Source organism: Lynx rufus, unplaced genomic scaffold (assembly GCF_022079265.1).
Source record: "Lynx rufus isolate CCGP_SWC_20201006 ecotype Redwood Valley unplaced genomic scaffold, mLynRuf1.p SCAF_6, whole genome shotgun sequence".
Taxonomy (NCBI): domain Eukaryota; kingdom Metazoa; phylum Chordata; class Mammalia; order Carnivora; family Felidae; genus Lynx; species Lynx rufus.
In genome coordinates, this window is record NW_025814878.1 from 57,508,781 (window position 1) to 57,528,016 (window position 19,236).

The following is a 19,236-nucleotide window of genomic DNA, read 5'->3' on the forward strand; positions in this document are numbered from 1 at the left end:
GAATAAATGAGCCCAGTTCAGCAGGGAGCAGGAGGCCAAGAGCATGCTCTGTGAATTTCTGCTCCTGGAATCATCAGCTTTTCCAAGTGCAGTGAGCCCAGGAGGACCGAGGTGAGGTGTGGCTGAGGGAGGATGTGCTGGAAGGATGTGAAGTGCCTCTGCCTCTGTGGGGCTCTAAGTGTCGTTTTAAAAATCTATTAAACAGATCGAAAAGTAGAAGTGAGTCTAAATTGATCTGCCCGTCTCTCAATTTCATCCTACAAGCGCTCAGCTCAGGTGTTCAATTTATTGAACCATAGCCCCTTTTTAAACAATCAGCATCAACACGCAATAAATATGCTCAGCAAGGGCAATATTTACATGCATGACTCATTGTTTTAGAAGATTTATCTGTGGGGGAACTGACTGGCAATTACATTGGACTTCCTTTGGCAGACGTGGCACAGTGGCATGTGGGCACCGTTCTGGTTACTACAAAAATTAAGCACATTGAAAGCTTTCCCCTGTGAAATTGGCCCCATATCCTCCCTGCAAAGGTGGGGGGGGAGTTTTGTTAGAATATGCACAAGATTTCACTTGTCATCTCAGATAGAAAGAGAGAGAGAAGGAGGGAGGGTGGGAAGGAGGAAGGAAGGAAGGAAGGGAGGGAGGAAGGGAGGGAGGAAGGAAGGGAGGAAGGAAGGGAGGAAAGGAGGAAGGAAGGGATGTAGGAAGGGAGGGAGGAAGGGAGGGAGGAAGGAAGGGAGGAAGGAAGGAAGAGAGGAAGGAAGGGAGGAAGGAAGGAAGGAAAGAAGGAAGGGAGGAAGGAAGGGAGGGAGGAAGGAACGGTGGAAGGAAAGAAAGAAGGAAGGAAGGAAGGAAGGAAGGAAGGAAAGAACGAAGAACGAAGGGAGGAAGGAAGGGAGGAAGGAAGGAAAGAAGGGAGGAAGGAAGGGAGGGAGGCAGGAAGGAAAGAAGGAAAGAAGGAAGGAAGGGAGGGAGGGAGGGAGGAAGGAAGGGAAGAAGGGAGGAAGGGAGGGAGGAAGGAAGGAAAGAAGGAAGGAAGGAAGGAAGGAAGGAAGGGAGGAAGGAAGGAAAGAACGAAGGGAGGAAGGAAGGGAGGAAGGAAGGAAGGGAGGAAGGAAGGAAAGAAGGGAGGAAGGAAGGGAGGGAGGAAGGAAGGAAAGAAGGAAGGAAGGAAGGAAAGAAGGAAGGAAGGGAGGGAGGAAGGAAGGGAGGGAGGGAGGGAGGAAGGAAGGAAAGAAGGGAGGAAGGGAGGGAGGAAGGAAGGAAAGAAGGAAGGAAGGAAGGAAGGGAGGAAGGAAGGAAGGAAGGAAGGGGGGAGGGAAAAGGTAAAATTGCTGGCCTCAGCTAAGTGTATCCGTGAAGAGTTTATGCGATAATTCCTGTAATGATGTTGATAATTCATGTAAAATGGTAGCCAATCTTTCTTTGGTGCACTTATGAAACAGGGTCTGTTATCCAATATATGGATTGGGCTAGCCAAATGCTTTCAAACTCATTTGTGTAGACATAGTGTCATCAACTCTTGAATCAATCGGTAGGGTTAACATTTTAATCAGTCCTTTTCACTGACCTTGCTCTGCAGGACTAGCAATAGAATCTACCACATATTTAACTTCACATCAATGTACTTTAAATTTTTTTAAAATGTTTTTATTTATTTTTGAGACAGAGCGAGACAGAGCATGAGTGGGGGGAGGGGCAGAGAGAGAGGGAGACACAGAGCCGAAGCAGGCTCCAGGCTGTCAGCACAGAGCCCGACACGGGGCTTGAACTCACAAACCGTGAGATCATGACCTGAGCAGAAGTTGGACGCTCAACCGACTGAGCCACCCAGGCGCCCCTCACATAAATGTACTTTAAGAATGTTTCTCATGGTTCAATGTCAGCAAGATGAAGATGATGTAAAATTTCCGGATAATTTCAGGATTTCTTCCTTTTCCTTTGTGTATCTTTCCTCAACTTTGTACATCTTTTCCATAGAGTCACTGAAGTTACAGAGAACGTGTCCTCTCATGCCTGGATGAAGGATAAAGGATCTGAATAATGATACCAGTGCCACCTAATTGCTCTTTGGAATTTTGAAGGACCTACTTGTTTTCTGTAAGAATGGTGAACATAGCTCTGGGACAGAAGCAGTGGGGCCTGGCATCCTTCTCGTGATACCTGGAGATACAAGAACACGTGTGATATAAGTAAGGACACCAACCACTATCAGTCACTGTCCCTCTATCCTTCTCTCACTTACCCCTTAAGGACGTTGTGCGGGACGTTGTGTGTGGGTATGCCAGAATGTGTGTAAGGTTTTTTTGGTAAGATGTCTAGATAAGAGTTGCCGTGTGAAAGAGACTTAGCTGTCACCCTTACTACTGCCCTGATCCAGTGCTATTTCCTGACCACCATTTTACTTTGGTCATTCATTCCCTGTGCTACATTCTCCTGGAGAACATAGAATTGATGCATGTTTAAGCTCATTTCCTGTGTGCTGCTCCAAGTATTCCAGGAGTCTCTTTTTCATCATATCAACTACATCTCCCTCCTCTCAGGTTCTTATGCCCTGACCTTCCCTATCTCTGTGTTCCCTGCTGTTTCCTCCACTTTCTTCTCCAGCCTCCTTTGTCTGCTCTTTTCAGTCCTCTTGTGTGGGCTGCACTTGGAATAGAGTCCCATTTGTCTGGCACATGCCCTTCCTCTTGGCCAAAGAGCTCCCGAAGACTCCACAAGCTTTCAAAGCCTATAGTCTGAGTGCCTGCCAAATTAATCTATTCAGTTTGTTTCCCTTTTTGCAGATCATAGTTACTGGTCCTGCTACACCTCATTATAAATTCTTCGGATAAAAGAATCAAGTAGTAGTTTAGGAGGATTGCTAGTTTCTAGACAACCGAAAGTATTAATAATGCCAAAAGAGAAATGGTATTTAACTTGACAATGGTCAAATTCATTATAAATAATAAAGTGCAAGCCTTTCAACACATTTTACAGTTAGAATAAACACACTTCACATCATGTACACGTGGTAAACCTTTTATTTCTATCCTTCTGTGTTTGCCTATTATTCTGTTAGTCCCCAAATCCTGTTGTCAAGTAGTTTTAATGCCTTCTCTCCAGTTCCTCTTAGATTCATTCCTCCTTTCCAATTCCAAGCCAACGTCAACAATCAGGCATTTTTCATTCAAACCCAGGCCACCTTAGGGACTGCCTAACCAGGGCATTGAAGCCTTTTTTTCCGTTTCATGTCTTACATGCTATTTCCTTTGTGTCCTTCCTATAAAATTAAACCCAAACTCTTCACAGTTCTATTTAAAGCTCTCCATTCTCTGACCCTTCCAAACCCACCAGCTTGACACTGAGCGTGTGGTATAATTATTGGAGCCCCATATATGGGGCTAAACGTATGCCATCCTAAACGTATGCCTTGATGGGTATGTTTGAAGATAGAAATAGGCATGTGCAGTACTGACCACCATGGCTGCCGCATGATCATTGCTCAATAAATCATATTTCATTATTTATTATGACAAACGGCCCTTCTGCTTCTGCCTAGCTAATTAGCACCTCCTTCTTAGAAAGTGACTTCACGCCTGCCTTTCCAACCCTTTGCTCATGCTTTTCACAATTGTACGACCTGGCTCAAAGCTCCCCTCCTTCCAGAAACCTCTCTCACCCTGTGCTCTTGGAGTCTGCATGCCAGGAAGAAAGAATGAACAGATACCATGGCGGCTCTGTGGTTTATGTTTAGTGTTATTCTATATAGCTCTTTAATTTATGATTATAGTTTGAAAAAAACACCCAAATCCGTTCAATAACAACGTCTGCTAAAGTATGCTAAATAATGTAAGGTTTAACCCTCTATGCATATTTCAGTTCTAATCATCTTTTGAGGTCCAATTAAATGCCTATCCCCTTCCCGCAGGTGAGTTACTGTCATGGTCTTTGGTCCTAGATCTGTTTTTTTGTTTTTGTTTGTTTGTTTGTTTTTATAAGCATGAATGTTCTATTTGGCAGGAGTCATTTATTATCAGATATTGTGATTGAACCTGCACATGTCATATCTGCCTTAATGGAGGTTCGGTGAGCTCATGGAGGAATGGAAGAGTATGGTTTAATCTGACAAATGTTTGCTGAGGCCCCAGGAGGCATGGAACATGGAGTTGCTCCCAGCCTCCAGCTTACAAGCACTTACATTTCACAGTGTCTGGGAACAGCCATGAGAAGAGAAAGACAGGAAGCACATGGCAAACCAGAATAAGCTATTTCATAAGTGCACATTGTCAGTCCAGTCCTCATGGACCACCAGTAGAAACTTGAGGAAGAAGTTTGATTTGATTCTATTTGCATTAGGATCTATTTAAAATCTGGGGACACAGGGGCGCCTGGGTGGCTCATTCGGTTAAGTGTCTGACTCTGCATTTTGGCTCAGGTCATGATCTCAGAGTTCGTGGGTTCCAGCCCCACGTCAGGCTCCGTGCTGACAGTGTGGAGCCTGTTTGGGATTCTCTCTCTCTCTCTCTCTCTCTCTCTCAATCTCTCTCTGCTCCTCCCTCCCCCAATCTCTCTTTCTGTGTCTCTCAAAATAAATAAATAAATAAACTTAAAATTTTTTTAAATTTGGGGGTACATGAGATAATTGTTTAATATTTAAGCATGTAGCATAATGTTCCTGAATAGTATATAGTTTGTGAGTCTTTGTAGAATGACTAGAAAATTAGATGGCATGCTGTTACACTCTTTCCTTATAATTGGATTTTTTTTTGTTTACTTTTAGAAATCTTAGAAGAGTTGGTAGCATCTGACTTCTATAGGATATGTTTATCTTCTAAGGTGGGGGTCACCTGTATGGTAATCTGGGGCCTTAACTTGAAATTGATTTTAACTGAGCTAAAGTTGAATTGAGATTCAAATGGACAGTGGTTGTGTTGAGGTCAAGGAAATAAACAAGAGAAACAGTTGCAATTACAGTGTAAAAATGAACAGTTTAGAGGAATGTTGAATAAAAGTATTGCTTGCAATAGCCAAGTTCAATTGTGCTTACACTGCTAAGATTTCTTTAGCGGTTCTTCCTTATACTCTTCCCCCAAGATGTTAATTGATCTTGGCATTGAATCTTTTGAAGCGATGGGAATTCATATGTTAAAATGTCCAAGTAGCAGCAAAAATAAGTGATGGAATGGGTCACTGAATATTTTTAAAGGCCAAGATGCACCTTCATTTGAGGGTATCTAAAACACTGCCCCCAAACAGCCTCCAAGGATCTTGCCTTCAACTTTTGCTCTAACTCTTTGTGCAGAGGCTAGGACAGCAGCATACAGCCCCCAAAAGGAGAATCCTCACAATTTTCTTCAGAATGCCAAGTGTTATAGTGAACGATAAATAACCTTTCTGTAACAAGCAGCCCTTTTTTTCCCGCTGGAACAAACTGTTCAACTCGATTTGAATAAAAAGCCCACACATATATCAAATTAAACAAAATAGCATTGTTCCAAATACAGATCAGGCAGTCTTCCCAGACTCGTGTCAGTAAAATTTCATCGCACTCCACACCATTGTATAGTAGCTCTCTCTCTCCTCTTCTTTATGTGTGAGTGCAGAATCACTATTCTTAGACAAAGGAATGCAGACACAGGCCGTGTCCCCCATGCACTTGAATAAAATAAAGGTTCAACTAGGGACTTTGATGGCAAGACAAAAAAAGAATGCACCACGGAAAACACAGGTGGAGACAGCACTACACAACTGTATTAGGAGTAATTGATCAACAAGAAGTTATTTTGCTTATTGCCAGGACAAATATTTTCCCATTTGATGAGGCATAACTCTGGATCGATGTTAATGAACCAGGAAGCTAATTGTGTGGTGTGTGTGCTGAGATGGGACGGAGGCGGTAATGTGTGGGGCTGCCTTGCCCTAACTCATAAGAACCGATTGTTACATTTTCAGAATTTTGCAAGCTTTTTGTTATATACGATCGTATTAAAAATTAACATAAAAGTATGTAATAAAATTCAATAAGTTATATCAAAAAGAAAGAGAATACCCAAACATATTACTTTCTCATTCTACTACATTTTACTGTGTGATCTGTGCTCTTGAGGTTATTTATATCTATTGTATCTATATGGTAAAAATAGTATGGAATGGCGGGATACTTTGTATTTGTTCCCTACTCCTCATTCACATGACACACTGGTGGCTTGGAATTGGCTCACACTACAAATCAGAGTTATTGCTGTTTTGTTTTTGTTTTTGTGTTCCAGAGAGCTGGTTGTTAAACATTTATCAGCACACCACGGGGTAGAAGCTCTTTGAGAACAGCCCTAACTTCCCATGCAAACTTGGGCTGCTGAACTGAAGAGGAATTTGAGCAGGAGCTGCCTTCAGTACTTGAAGGTTAAGAAGACATATCTGTGCCGAATTTACAGTGCGGGGGGGGGGGCAGAGTTTGCATGTAGTGCTGCCTTCTGTGAGAGCACACCAAGGCATTAAGGTAAATTCCTCCAATCTGACATCTCAATTGTTTTTTGAACACCAGAGCTCAATCTAGGAAGATATGTATTATTAGGATAAGTTGATTTACTAATAACAATTTACATTCATTCTCACCAAGTGTAATATTTTGCCAATCTCACTAAATAAATGTGGTATAAGTTTAGCCTTATTTGGCCGTAGCTGAACATTGTATGGCACAATAGCAGGTTGGTGACCACCCCTTTTCTCTCTCTTCCCCTTTCCAAGCTTCATGCTCTCAGTAAACTGAGGAGGTAGATTAGGAAAATGTGAGCAAGGTTGGGCGATAAGGAAACAGAGTTGATACATGGTGATGAATTAGGTATCCTTCTGTATTGGGTTTTTGTGCCAGATACGCCTCTCTATGCTCAAAGCTAAAAGTGACGGGGGGAGCCTGGGTGGCTTTAGTAGGTTGGGCGTCCAACTTTGGCTCAGGTCATGATCTCATAGTTCAAGGGTTCGAGCCCCATGTCCGGCTTGGTGCTGACAGCTCAGAGCCTGAGCCTGCTTCCAATTCTGTGTCTCCCTCGTTCTCTGCCCCTACCCCCGCTCATGCTCTGTCTCTTTCGTTCTCAAAAATAAACATTAAAAAAAAAAAGCTAAAATTGACATAATTTCTTATGGTATTGGAGCAGATTTGAACTCACTAAGGGTTCTGTAATTATTGTCCTCCTAATTCAGCCTAACTGTATAGTTGCATTATACCAATTAAATTATAATACCTGATAATTTATTTTAATAATTATAATAAAAATATTTCATGTAATGTCAAGAAATATGCACACACAGAGTATATTACAATACACATATATACATATATGCTGTACACATATACTACATGTACTTATATATTTAGATATAGTATAATATACACATATATAGGAAATATGTATTCAAATATATTTTTATTTATATATTCAAATATAAATATCTTTATTTATATTTGAATATATAAATTCAAATAAAAGTGTGCGAACATACGAATTCAAATAAAAACTTCCACAAATGGAATATCTATCTGGTCAGAGCTCCTTGGATATATATGTATGTCAGGACCAAAGCAACATTTGCCTTTAGAATAAACGTATTTTGTATACCAAGCGAGTGCATTAAAAACAAAGTAGCCTTTCTAATAGCTACCATACTACTATTTCATGATTTTATGCTACGAGAGGCCGGCAACTATTACAACGTTCCTCAACCAAACGCCCTCTTTTGTCAGCGAGTAAATTCCTCTAAGAATGTCATGTGATCTCACTGTTTGGTTCTGTGCACAGGATAATCTCTCTCAGTGTTTAAATTGCACAACTGTCACATACAGTATACCTTGAGGATCAAATCCCTTATGTCACAATATTAAACAATTATTTTTGGCTACACCATTGAATTTCCACTGCCTGAGGTGTCTCTTGTGTTCCAAATCAAGTCAAATTAAGAATGTATACACTAGCAAATTGAAGAAAGAGATAAGCAGAAGCAGAAAAAAAAACCCAATAGGAAGATTATCCTTGTAATGTTTCATTAAGCAACTTCCATTAGGAAAGAAAAAAAATCATTAATGCTAACCCATGTTTGAACTTAAAACACAAAATTCAAACTGATTCACACAGTGTGTTTCTACATGTAACCTATGCTTTTAATAGTCACTCTTTGATACATGACAAGTATCATCTTGAATTTTATGTGAACTGATTCACAGAAGTCATTCAGCAAATTAATGTAGTTTTGGAAAATTAACAGCAAAGTAGGCATGCCGCCAAATGTCTAATGACAAATTGAAGGGTTTGGAGATGTGTCTGTCTATTTGCAGTATTGGAACTGTTTTCAAAACAAAAACACACTGAAAACAGTGCTGGCATGACAGGAGATGCAGTCATTATGCAATTTTAATTGACAAATAATTTCATTTTTATGGGAATAAATTCACCTAGCCAATAACTGCATCATCATCTATCATGTACTGGTTTCTCTTCCCATCTCACGCACCCTCTAATTTTGATGAATTTGATCAAATGTATCTGGCAGCCTAGTTGTATCTGGCAAGTCGAGGAAAGACCACGGTGAGTTGGAGGGTGGGGGCAGGAGGAGGATGGTGATTTGTCACAGGGATGGAGACCATCTTTAGCATTACCTGTTGTGCAGATATTATTATTCTCCATTTATCTTCCAGCCTGAATATTCAGATTGGGATGCATCCTATTCTTTCAACAGGGTACTAAACATCTCTCTAATTTCACTCAGGTATACGAGGGGTATATGTGCGGGGGTGGAGACCGGGAAAATTAGAAACCTTTATCGATCTGCATATAATTAATCTTCAGATGTTGGCTTTAAGCTACAGCATAATAGCCTCAGTGTATAGTCCACTTGCACATAAGGAGCAACTAAGATGCAAAACGATCACAAATAGGAACATACTCTAGCTAAGGGCAGGTATTCCAATGGCGGCATTAAATATAAATACAATGGAGTATTGACATAATGTAGTAAGGTTCCCTCGCTATTAAAAGGCTTTGTTCTAAAGCGTATCTGTGTACACAATGAGATGATGAACACAGTGCATCACATAGCTAAATTTAATATATGCAGGGGTATGATGTTTGCAATGCATGCATTTCAGCAGGTCCCATTAGTGCGCCTTTCCCCTCCAGTGAAAACAGAATGAACCACAGCCCCTTCTGGTTTGCATAAAGCAAACAAAATTAGATTTGCTTTGCTGAATTGAAACCCGCTTGGGATTGTGAGCCTCTCTCGGGGACAAATTACTTCAAACAATCCCTTTGTACCATAACAAAATCAAAAAATTCAGGCCAATCAACATGGCTCAAAACCCTTAACACAAGAATTAATAATACAACCTAGTCTATTTTTATTGCTTCTGCGCTACAGCTCCTTGTTTTAATGTAATTACACTTATTTGCCGTCCACATGTTAAGTAAGCTCGCATATGTTAACTAATGCGACATAAAACAACTTTCCTAATTTTACCATTGCTACAAGCATTGTTCCCCCTGGAATAAGATCCGAACACCGGACAAGTTGAACACTAATGTTATTAAATTAAATCTATTTTTAGGTTCTTGATACATGAATATAGGCAAAATGTCAAATGTTTCTTCAGATAGGTGCAAAAGCTGATTGACAGTCAGATTAGTCTATTAGGGATATTGGTTTATGGAATCTTATTCACTTGATATCTCTTGACTTTTAAAGCCTATTCCCTTCCAGAAGAGAAGGGCGTTTTGCTCTGTAAATATGGAATCTCTTAAATCAGGTATCTGGTCAATGACCACTTAAATTCAGCAGCTTGTGTTAGTATCAAAATGATATATATTCCTACTGCTTTTAACACCTGAAAATCAACAGAGGTTATATGCTACTAAAACTTCCATCTGAACCACAGGTTTATTGACTTTCCAGATTTGAAATTTAGAATCTAGGATAACTTTTTGTCCACTGCTTTTTAAAATCTGTAGGTCAGATAGAACAGTTGAGTTCACAAAGTCTCGGTCTTTTGAGATCAAAAGCTTTTTTTCCCCCCATTGCCCAGTCCCCCACAACCGTAATCTCTTCCTTAGGAAAGAAGAGCATGTCAAACATTTATACATCAAAGAAGGTTTTATCTAATTGGGAAGAGGTGGTTAATTCTGTATGACTTGGGTGAGCTTTGCCTGACACTGGTCAAATACCTGGACGAAAAGTTGACAAAGATCTGTTTTTAAGCATGTATTTATTTATGTACCATTAGGTTATTTAGACACAAATAACCTATGAATTTGGCCCAACAAATTGTCGATAGTGTTCAAAAGATCATTTAGTCTCATTTGTTGGCTATGGAATAGATAGATAAATAAGATTGGCATATTTCTTCTCCTTCCCCTCGGCTGTGCAGATTCAATCTGAGTTTCTAATACAAAGCACACACACACACACACAATTATATAATCAAATGATTTATTAAAGTTCTCCTTATGTTAGATCTTTCAAATTAGACATCCCTTTTAAATATGGAAGACAATTGATCAAAACAGTTAATCTCATCCAAAGGTCTCAAATTGGTTTTGTTTGGCAAGGAGAGTCTGCAGAAATGGCAAAATTAGACGGCTTTTATATAGGGTACAACTGGTGCAGAGTCCTACCATTCTTCTTATAATTAGACTGCATCTGACCCCTGAAAACAATTACATTTGAGACCCCCCCCCCCCCACCGCCCCGGATCAGACGCCCTGGTTAGTCACTTACATTGGAATAACTTAAATATTATACAAAGTACTTGAGATAAGGGTATAAAAGTATAATGAAGGTACTAGGGATTCTCCATATAAACTAAATCCAGGCCTGAAAACTGTATGAGAATATGTTCGTATGTGAGTGTGAGTGTATGTGTTCGTAATTACATTTAATCCCCCTTTAGCATCTGTGTTACGGGACAGGTGGAGGTGGGGAAAATAAGAGAAGATCATCCTAAGAGAAGACCCAAGTTCTGTGGATCACACTGACCTACTCTTTTGAAAGACAAGTCCCCACTTCTTCAAGTCAAAATGTTAACAGCACTATTCTTTTAAAGACCAAGAGATGATGTCATGATTGCAGCTTTATTCATAAGACAGAGGAATGCAAACTACCTCAGTTTTCTGCTATTTTTGCTTTCTATTATTTAGGTCTTCTATTAAGTCCTTGGATCCGTTCCCAACCTATTGTGGTTCTAATTCGATTTGTATACACTGGTCTTTCTCAGAGGTACTTTACAATCTTAGATAAAAGAAAATGAATTCGTTGTATGTACGTGCCACAGCAGCAAGAGCAAGGACATAAGACCAGCGAGCTGAGTTCAGCTTTGGAAGGAACAATGAAGTTATCGTACACCTACCCTCTCTCCTCCTTGCCCCCTCACCTCACCAATCACTCTTTTGTCCTGCAACCTTACCTCAGTGCCCCACTCCTTTCTAGAGCTAGTGTCAAGTTCCCAGCTTGGCCGTCTAGCTCCCTTCCCTACAACTTACAAGACTTTGGCTCACTTCATTAGCTCCTCAGATCTTTGCTCTATCGCTAAAGTAAGTACTTGCCTTCATTGGATTTTCTTAAATTACAAGATTATCTCCTTGGAGGAGTATATTGCATATATTACGTATATCACTATTATTTCTTTGCTCTTCTTTTCCCATCAACCCTTAAGACTCTCTCTCTCTGCTCACTGTTGATGAGTTAGATCGCATATTCCCTCCGATTAAAGGCTATGAGCCCTCAATTCATTGTTTGTTTGTTTGTTTTTCTGATTCTGAGGAAGAGGAAACTGATGCTGATCTAGTGGAGCTGGGAAAAAGCTACCAAGACTTGCCTGGAGTGCTCCCACTGCTCCTCGAACATTAGGTTTTGCTCTGACATTCACGCAATGTATAGAATACTGCCATGGGTCAGGGAAATGTGATATAGAAACTGGAGAGATCTTGGGCTTGAAAGCCAAATTGGGCTAGATTTAGGGCATTTCCACCACCTCCTAGTAGGGCAAGTTACTTAACTTTGGTGCCCTTACACGTACAATGGGAATAGTAGTATTTTGCAGGATCGTGACAAGAATTAAGTGGGATAATTTCAGGAACACAATAGACACTCAATAAATTATGTATTTGATTGTCATGTAAAACACATAGTATAGCACTTGGCAAATAGTACATGATCAATAATGTTAGTTTCAGTCATCCATAGCTTCCTTGGTTGAAAAAACAAAAAACCTCAGTAGACTCTTTAAATTGATACTTAATACAAATTCATACATCAAAGGACTTTTCACATTCTAAATAGAGTCTCATGTTGGACAGATATTTTTACCTCATTATGAAAATGTTAACCAATTGATTTGATTAATCCTAAAATTTAACAATAAAAGACTATAAAAGAAGTGAGTGCCCAGATAAAGTCATTAGTAATGACCGTAGATGCAACTAAATGCATTCATGCTGTTGCACATATAGACCACATGATTGCACAGCAAATGTTAAATGATTAATTGAAAATAAGAATAGTTGGAATGAACTCTATTGTCCCGGATTAGGGCTGATATTCTTCACTTTTGCCATATGGAAACTAGCACTGATTTCTGCCAGAGAAATTCCCTTCATTTTTCCTTCCTCCCTTCCTTGTATGAGATCTCTTTCTCCTTCCTTCACACTGCCCTGTAAAAATATAGTAATCATGACAGTGTCGTTAGCATGAAGATGGTTATATAGAACAAAACAGATAGAGTCCAGAAATAGAACCACAGATATGTTCACAATTGGCTTTCAACAAAGATACCAAAGCGATTCAGTGGGGGAAAGAACAGCTTTTTCAATGTATGGTGCTGTAATAGCTCTAGATATTCCTATGGGGAAAAAGTTAATATTGATTTCACACTATATACAAATTTAACTCAAAACTGATCATAGACCTAAATGTAAATTTAAAACCATAAAACTCAAAAGAAAACATAGGAAAAATCTTGGAATAAGAATTTCCTAGACATGACACAACAAGCACAAACCATAAACAAAAAAAAATGATAATTGTACTTTAAAATTAATTGTACTTTAAAATTAATAAGTTCTGGGGCTCCTGGGTGGCGCAGTCGGTTAAGCGTCCGACTTCAGCCAGGTCACGATCTCGCGGTCCGTGAGTTCGAGCCCCGCGTCAGGCTCTGGGCTGATGGCTCAGAGCCTGGAGCCTGTTTCCGACTCTGTGTCTCCCTCTCTCTCTGCCCCTCCCCCGTTCATGCTCTGTCTCTCTCTGTCCCAAAAATAAATAAACGTTGAAAAAAAAATTTAAAATTAATAAGTTCTGCTTTTCAGAACACAAAGAGGCAAAGCATGAACTTAGCTTTTCAATACAGATATTTGCAGTATGTATATCTGATAAAAGAGTTTATAAAATTTTATAAAAATCACTACAACTCAATAATAAGATAAACAACCCAAATAGAAAGTGGGCAAAAGATTTAACAGATTTATAGACATGAACAGTGAACATATGAAAAGATACTCAACATCAATAGTTATCAGAGAAATAAAGATTTAAAAGCAGAGAGCACTTAGAGCTTTCATATGCTGCTGGTGGTTACATAAAATGGCACTACCCCTTTGGAAAATTATTTGGCAATTTCTTATAAAGTTTAATGGGCTCTTAACATATGACCCAGCAATTTTACTACCAGTCATTTGTTAAGAGAAATGAAGACAATGTACATACACAAATGATAAGAGCTTTATCCATAATAAACCAAATCTGGAAAAAACTTTAAGTGTCCATTAACATGTAAACGGATAAGCAAATCGGTATATCCATATAATGGAATACTACTCATCAAGGAAAAGGAACATCTATGGATGACTCAACAACATTATGCTTAGCAGAAGATGCCAGACAAAAGAATAGAATTGAATGATTACATTTATATGAAATTCTAGACTAGGCAACTCTATAGTGATGGAAAGCAGATAAGCAGTTATTTTGGGGCTAGGGCACAGAAGAAAGAATTGGCTGTAAAGAGATGGGAAGGAATTTTGGTAAGGGAGGGAAATGCTTAAGTCTTGATTGTAGTAGTAATGATAAGGGTGTGTGCCTTTGTAAAACGCATTAAACTTCACACTTGAAATAGGTGCATTTTATTGTATGCAAATTATATTTCAATAAAGTAGATTGTCTTTAAGTAGCTAATATCTAAATGCATGCAACACTGGACCATTTGGCTACTACTATAATACTATTCATTGTGAAACCAATTGCATGTGTAATTACAAATGGCAGAATGCATTTCTCTTGGGAAAAATTACGTTTTGAAATTCTCACTACTAAAATGATGATTTGGAGTTTTTATGCCTAATTTAGAAATTGGCTTCTAAATGTAGAAACTTGTTCTGGCCTTATAATTGATTTTCCTTTGGCAAGTCAGTTACCTTCATCAGATCTTGGTTTCCTTCACTGTGGAATGAGAGGCCTGGACAATATCAGATTTAATAAAAAAAATTAGCACCTACTCTGAGCCAGGCACTATGCTAGGTGACCTCACAGACTTCATCTCTTTCAACTACTGCTCTTACATGTCCCTCCACATTAAGACAATAAAGTTATAGGGGTTTGCACTTTTTTGTTTTCAGAGAAAACTGCTCTATCCAAAAACATTAGTTTGGTTCTGTTACCCACTAATCCTGTAGCAAGCAGAGAACTTCTCAACCTTATCATGAAGTACAAATGACAATGGACTTAACAGATAATACAAGGAATAAAAGAGAACTAAAAAATGGAAAATAAATAATAAATAAAAACCAAATCTCCAAAGAGTATCCTTCGAGAGATTTGGAAAGATATTACGTTCATAAAATAATAATGGATGCTGTAAATAACTTACAATTATAGGACATGACGTTTGGGAAATCTAAAGTATGATTGATAAAACAAATGTAACACCAGGTTTGGAAGATAAAAGTTGAAAAAGTATTTCAGAAAGTTAAACCCAAAGACAAGGAAATGAAGATATGAAAAGAAACAAGAGTTGCTTAGAATGTCTATGTTCTATGAATGGGAGTCTTAGAAAGAAGGAAGAGAGAAAAGTAGAGAGTAGGAAATTATAAAAATAATTCACTCACTCATTCTTTTGTTCATTCAGGCATTCTTACCATGTACTTAGCCATGTTCTTTGTATTTGAAATACAGTAGTGAAGTAAATAGTCAAAATCCCTGCCAATTGAAGCTTATATTAGTGGGGGACAGAGGGTGGATGGTGGGGGAGGGGGGACAAAAAATAATCATTAAAATGTATGATATTAGATAGAAATTAGTGTTATGGGAAAAAATTAAGCAGGTGAGGAGAATAGGAGTGCTTGGGGGAGGAGGTAGAAAAGCTACAGTTTTATAAAGAATCAGCATAAATGTCAGGGGTCAGGTAACATCTGAACTGAAAGAGAGGGGAGAATGAGACTTGTAGGTATGTGAAGAAAGAGAGTTTCAGGCAGAGAAATCACAAAATATCACAAAATATCAGTAATCACAAAAGCTCTGAATTTGGAGACAGCCTGTGGTATTCAAGGAAGAGCAGTGTGGGATGGAATGGAATGAGTAAGGTGGACAGTTAGATGAGGGAATGAGGAGTCAGATCTTATAAGACCTTGTAGCCATTATATAGACTTTGACTTTTTATTAGAGAGAAACGAGAAGCTGTTGTACAGGTTTGAGTGCAGTGACATTGCGGTGACATGTTTCAACAGGATCATTCTGATTGTTTTGTTGAGAATAGACTGTAGGAGGATAAACAGAAAGATCATTTAGAAGACCATGACAATAATCTACGTGAGAAATGATGGTGGCCAGACCATGGTGGTAGTAGTGAAGATAGTGAGAAGTGGTTGACTTTGAATGTCTTTTGAAGGTAAATGCATTAAGATTTGCTGATGGATTGATTAGGTATAGAATGAGATGAGTCAAGAGGACCCTGAAGTGTTTGACCTGAGCCACTGAAGGATGGAGTGGTCATTAAATGAGACGTGGAAGACTATAGAGGATGCGGGCTTGTCAGTGGGTGATCGGGGGTGTAGTTTAGACTTCCTGAGGTTAAGATTCCTGTAAAAGAATTAAAACAGAACCAGTCTGGGCTGCCTGAGTAGCTCAGTCAGTTAAGCATTCAACTTCAGCTCAGTTCGTGTGATCTTGCAGTTCATGAGTTTGAGGCTTGCATCAGGTGCTCTGCTGTCATCGCAAGGTCTGCTTCAGATCCTCTGTCTCCCTCTATTTGCCCTTCCCCTGCTTGTCCTCTCTCTCTCAAAAATTAATAAACAAAAAGGAGCCAGTTTTCCCTACTTTGGCTTTCACCTTCTCTCCTTTTTATTTTCTTTCTCCACTCTTTTTGTATCTTCTACTTCCTTGAACTTTAACTGACATTAGACAATTGATAAATGACCCACAATATTTACAAAGATTGCTCTCAGACAAGCCGTTCCTACAGCTGCCAAGATGAGATTGCATCCATGATCCATAATAAGAGGCATGAAAACTGAATACTCACAACCATTCTAATTGTCCATTGTGCAGCAGGTATAGAGGAAACCACCACTTTAGTCACACTCCCTGCTCTTCTCACCCTATGAAAACTCTCATCCTGCTTTGGCTCAGAGAGTCACCTGGTCTTAAAGTGATACCTGAAGAACGTCCATCTTCAACCTCGATTTGAGCCCCTTTTAATCTTTTTCCTTGACATGTACAGACATTAGACATCCAAGTGCATATGAAAAGTAGGCTTTAGGATGTATGGATCTGGAACTCAAGGTCGAGGTCTAGGCTAGAAATAAAACCTTAGAAGTTGTCAGCATACAGATAACCTTGAAAGCCATGAGATTGGATGAGATTGCAATGAAAAAGGTCTATGAAGAGAAAAGGTCCCAGGACTGAGACGTGGGGCAGTCAACACTGAGAGGATGGGGAGATTAAGGAAGATCAGCAGAGGAATCAGGCCAATGACAAGGAAAAACTGTGAGAATGTGGTGTCCTGGAAAGCAAGAAGAGAAATGCATTTCAAGGAGGAAGGACTGAACCACTATGCTAAACGCTGCTAATAGGTCACAGAGGAGGAGCCAAACGAACTGTCCACCAGCTTTAAAAATGTCAAGAAGACTTTGGAGACACTGAGAAAAGCAGTTTTGGAAGAGGGGTGGGTTCCAGCCTAACCGGCTGGTTTCAAAAAATATTACAAGGAGACAAAATGGAGACAGTGAGTTTGGAAAACACTTTTGAGGAGTGTAATTATACAAAAAAAAAAAAAAAACAAAACAACCAAGCAGAGAAATAGGACCACAAATAAAGGGAGAAATGGGATAAAGAGTTTTATTTTATTTTTTCAAATAGGAGGAAAAAGTATGTTCATAGGCTAAAGGTATAATTCAGTAGAGAAGAAAAAGTGAGAGGTGAAATAAAACAAAACCTTATGAATGAGGACCTCACTAGGAGCTCAAACAATCTACCCATAGTAATAGGAGAAGAGGCAAAGTTTGTGGGTACAGAGAATGGTAGGTTGACATACACGAAGGTAGGAGTTTTTGCTTGTTTCAGTTTTCTCAGTGAACAAGCAAGCAAGACTATAAGAGGAGAGTAAAAGTGATTGTACAGAATTCAGTATATGGGTCCCCCAGATCCATGTGCTTCCCTTACTTTCTGGCCTAAGCAGCTGTAGCAAGGAGGTTCACCATTTCCAAGGGCATGTGACCAAATCATTGCTACTGCTGCAGCTTACAGTTTGACACACTGACCCAGTCTGACCTCGTCTTAGCTCATACTTAGCTCAAAACTTCTGTTTTTAAGACAGAAGACTTCAAAGAATCAGCTTGACGCTCTCACGTGTGCACTAGATCACCCTGCATGCTGTCACTTGCACTCTGAATGCTGCTAATGCTGTGTTGGACTGTGCTTCTCACTCACTGAGGAGGAGCTCATTAGTGTGACCAGAGGGTATAAGGCTGTTGATGACCTGTAAGGAAAAATCCATTGGACATTGGAGCCAACAGATAAATTCTTCTCCCTTCCTCCCTTGAGACTCAGCATGATCAATCAACTATGCTGTCATAGAGCTGTAGCCAACTTGAAACATACCCTTCAGTACCTTAGCATTCCCTCCTTTGCCTCACAAACTTTTCTCCTCACTCTTGTGTCCCCAGATTTCACTACTCAATAAAATGTTAGCACTTAAGCTGTTGCCTTAGGTTCTGTTTTCTGTGGACTCTAGGTTAAGACAGTGGTGAAGATATTGGATGTATAAGAGCAAAGTGAAAGTTTGAAATTTGTTGGCTTTGGAGAGTGGGGAAGCAAATGGCCCTGAGAAATGTATTATGGTAGCCTAGTCACGTTATAGGTCCATCTGAGGCAAGTAGTAATGAATTGAATAAGACCATTTGATACAGTTGTTTATTTACTCCAAATACATCTAGCTATGTGGCCACAGAAGCAAAATAGGTGGACAACTGGTTCTAATGAAAAATAGATATTTGGATGGGAAAAGTCAAGGGAGTTGAGAGTATATGCAAGGGGATGATTACAATGGTCAACAATCAAATTTGAGCTAAGTAACGAGAGGAATATAGACTTGAGATGTCTGAAGGCCATGAAAATGTGGTAGGACTGAAAGACTGCTGACCTGGATGATTGTTGAAATTGGGATAATAAGGGAAGAGAGATAGAAAGAAAGTGGTGGGCAGTGGGACTCTTAAAGTTGAGATCATAGGAGGTTTCCATTTTTGACAATGACCAGGATTAGAATATAACCATAGTAATAAATACTGGAGTTTTAAGTAGAAAGGACAAGATCATTAACATACAGAAGACCAAGAAAATGAGCATGGAAAAAAGTCATGCTTACAGATACCAAAATTACTAAAATAATGGAAGTGATAATGTTAGAAACCATGACTGTGACCCAAGAACTCAAGACCTTCAGTCCATTAGATGTTGATAAATAATGGTAGCAAGGAAATTTAGGGGTGCCTGGGTGGCTCAGTAAGTTAACTCTAGATTTTGACTCTAGTCATGATCCCATCGTCATGGGATAGAGCCCCCTGTCGGACTCCAAGCTGAATGTAGAGCCAGCTTAAGATTCTCTCTCTGTCTCTCTCTCTGCCCCTCTTGCGTGTGCTCTCTCTTTCTAAAATTAAAAAAAAAAAAGGAGAGAAAAAAGAAAAGTTAGTGGGAATAACATCTGAAGACATGAGATTCAAAGCT